The sequence below is a fragment of the Phalacrocorax aristotelis genome, unplaced genomic scaffold (assembly GCF_949628215.1).
Source record: "Phalacrocorax aristotelis unplaced genomic scaffold, bGulAri2.1 scaffold_248, whole genome shotgun sequence".
Lineage (NCBI taxonomy): Eukaryota > Metazoa > Chordata > Aves > Suliformes > Phalacrocoracidae > Phalacrocorax > Phalacrocorax aristotelis.
In genome coordinates this window covers 69-3,480 of record NW_027441367.1, presented here as the reverse complement: position 1 = coordinate 3,480, position 3,412 = coordinate 69, and the positions used below count along the sequence as shown (strand labels likewise).

General features: G+C 73.6%; 1 long non-coding RNA gene across 2 annotated transcripts; it reads left to right on the top strand.

Moving 5' to 3' along the window:
* The first annotated feature begins 641 nt into the window (after positions 1–641).
* LOC142051455 (uncharacterized) lies at positions 642–3,192 on the top strand. Of its 2 annotated transcripts, XR_012658490.1 has the most exons (5): positions 642–733; positions 1,560–1,599; positions 1,772–1,994; positions 2,393–2,452; positions 3,014–3,192. It is a non-coding gene; the product is annotated as an uncharacterized LOC142051455 (long non-coding RNA). The 2 variants fall into 2 exon arrangements; XR_012658491.1 differs by lacking the exon at positions 1,560–1,599.
* The last annotated feature ends 220 nt before the right edge of the window (positions 3,193–3,412 follow it).

Below are 3,412 nucleotides of genomic sequence, written 5' to 3'. Positions count from 1 at the left end.
ACTGCAGTGACTCCAGTGACTGCAGTGACTGCAGTGACTCCAGTGACTCCAGTGACTGCAGTGACTGCAGTGACTCCAGCGGCACCAGCGGCACCAGTGACACCAGTGACACTAGTGACTGCAGTGACTCCAGTGACACCAGTGACTCCAGTGACTGCAGTGACTCCAGCGGCACCAGCGGCACCAGTGGCACCAGCGACCAGCGGCAGCGCTCAGGGCGTGGGTGTCCCCGGGCTCTGTCCCAGTGCCCCCAGTGCCCCCCAGCCTCCCCCCCCCCCCCCAATCCCAGTGTCCCGCCGTGTCTCCCCGAGCTCTCAGTGTCCCCATCCCAGCGCCCCCGGGGCACCCGGTGTCGCCCCCCCCCCCCCCAGTGGCTCCCAGTGCCCCTCCCCCGCACCCCCCAGTGCCCCCCGTGCTCCCGCCTCCCCCCCTCCCAGTAGCTCCCAGCGCACACTGGGGGGAGTGGGGGGGGGGGGGCTGCGGGGGGGGGGCCCACAGACCCCGCACTCACACTCACACTCACACTCACACTCAGCCCCTCCCCGCCCTTCCCCCTCCCCCTCCCCCTCCCTCACTTTACCCCCCTCCCCCCCCCTTTTCGGCCGCTTCCGGTCGCGCGCTGACGCGGGAGGGGGGGGCGGGGCCGCGGTGACGCCGGAGCTGACGCGGCGGGAGGGGGCGGGGCCGGCCGGGTCACGTGGGAGCGGCGGCCGAGCGGCGCGCGCGGCGGCGGGTACGGGGAGGGGGCGGGGGCGAATATATGGGGCTGGGGGGTCGCTGTAGGGGGCTGGGCGGCACTATATGAGGCGGGGGTTGCTGTATGGGGCGGGGGCACGTTGGGGGGCAGCGTATGGGGCTGGGGGTTCATGGGGGTGGTATGTGGGGCAGGGAGGGGACAATCCATGGCGGGGGGGGGGGCTGTGCAGGGCAGTGGGGGGCACTGGGGGGTGGGTGGTGTCCGGGGGGGGCCAATGAGTGGGGCTGAGGGGCAGGAGATGGGGTGGAGGGTGCTGTGGGGCAGCCTGGGGCTGTGGTGGTTTGGGGGGCTGGGGGGTGGTTTGGGGGCCGTGGGGCAGGTGTGGGGCCCCCCGATGCCGTGGGGCTGCCATGGGGTGGTTTGGGGGGCTATGGGGCAGCCTGGGGCCGTGGGGTGGTTTGGGGGGCTGTGGGGCAGCCGTGGGGCCATGGGGCAGCCTGGGGGCTGTGGTGGTTTGGGGGGCCGTGGGGCAGCTGTGGGGCCGTGGTGGTTTGGGGGGCTGGCGGGCAGCCTGGGGTCCGTGGGGCAGCCGTGGGGCAGCTCTGGGGCCGTGGGGCAGCCGGGGGCCGTGGTGGTTTGGGCGGGCCGTGGGGCAGCCATGGGGCAGCTCGGGGGCCGTGGTGGTTTGGGGGGGCCGTGGGGCAGCTGTGGGGCAGCCCCTGATGCCGTAGGGCTGCCATGGGGCGCCTGGGGGCTGTGGTGGTTTGGGGGGGCGGGGGGTTGGTTTGGGGGGGCCGTGGGGGCCGCTGTGGGGCAGCTGTGGGGCCGCCGTGGGCTCCCCTGACGCCGGCTCTCGCGGCAGGAGGGGGCGGCGCCGGCGGCCGATGAAGGTGGCCTGTGCTGTGAGTGCCCACCCCGGGGGGGGGGGGCATGTCGTGACGGGGGGCGGGGACTGTCACGACAGTGGTGGGGGGGGGTATCGCGACACGACGGGTGTCACGACACGGGGGTATTGTGACACGGTGGGTGTCGCGACGGGGGGGGGCTGTATCGCGACAGGGCGTGTCCCCGCAGGTGCTGGCGCTGGCGCTGGTGGCGACGGTGACGCCGACGGTGCTGCAGGCGCTGGGGCGGCGGTTGCTCACCATGGCCTCGGGCGCCCGCGACCCCCCCCGGCGACCCCCCCCGCGACCCCCGCGACCCCCCCCGTGACCCCCGCGACCCCTACGTCCCCGGCAGCCTCTCGGCCGCCTTCGTCCACCTGCCCCAACGAGACGGTGGCCAAAGAGCTGGGCAGGTGGGGGAGGGGTGACGCGGTGGGGGTGACACGGTGGGGGGTGACACGGGGTGACGTCGGGGGGGTGACGTGGGGCGATGTGGGGTGACGGGGTGACACCGGGGGGGTGACGCAGGGTGACATGGGTGAAACAGGCGATGTGGGGTGACACGGGGTGACACTGGGGTGGGTGATGGGGTGACATGGGGGGTGACATGACGGGGATTGACGCGGGGGGGTGACACGGGGGTGACATGGGGGTGACACAGAGGGGTGATGGGGGTGACGGGTGGGGGACACGGCGGGTGGGTGACACGGGGGGGTGACGGGGGGTGGGTGACACGGTGGGGTGACACGGTGGGGTGACACGGGGGGGTGACGGGGGGGGGACACGGGGGGTGACGGGTGACGCTGCGCAGGGCGATGGTGGAGAAGCGCCTGGCGGCCTGTGTCAACATCCTGCCCCACGTCACCTCCATGTGAGCGGGGGGTCGCGGGGGGTCCACGGGGGGGAGGGGACATGGGGGTCACAGGGGGACACGGGGGGAGGGACATGGGGGTCGTGGGGGGGTCACAGGGGGACACGGGGACAAGGGGGAGGGACATGGGGGTCACGGGGGGGACACGGGGACAGTGGGGGGGTCACAGGGGGACACGGGGGAGGGACATGGGGGTCATGGGGGGGGACACGGGGACAGTGGGGGGGTCACATGGGGACACGGGGGAGGGACATGGGGGTCACGGGGGGGGACACGGGGACAGTGGGGGGATCACAGGGGGACACGGGGGAGGGACATGGGGGTCACGGGGGGGACACGGGGACAGTGGGGGGGTCACATGGGGACATGGGGGAGGGACATGGGGGGTCACGGGGGGGGACACGGGGACAGTGGGGGGGGTCACATGGGGACATGGGGGAGGGACATGGGGGTCACGGGGGGGACACGGGGACAGTGGGGGGGTCACAGGGGGACACGGGGACGGGCCCCCCCCCCACTGTCGTCGTCCCCCCCCCCCCACTGTCGTCGTCCCCCCCCCAGCTACGAGTGGAAGGGGAAGGTGGAGGAGGACAGTGAGGTGCTGCTGGTGAGTGGGGTCCCCAACGTGTCCCCGGGGGGGTCCCCAATGTCCCCGGGGGGTCCCCAACGTGTCCCCGGGGGGGTCCCCAACGTCCCCTGGGGGGTCCCCAACGTGTCCCCGGGGGGTCCCCAACGTCCCTGGGGGGGTCCCTGGGGCGTCACCAATGTCCCCCCAATACTTCCCCCAATGCCCCCCCATGCCCCCCCCACATCCCCCCAATGTATCCCCACAATGCCCCGCCAGTGCCCCCCACGTCCCCCCAACGCCCCCCCACATCCCCCCAGTGCCCCCCCCAAAGTTCCCCCCATGTCCCCCCAACGCCCCCCCATGTCCCCCCAATGATGTCCCCCCCAATGTCC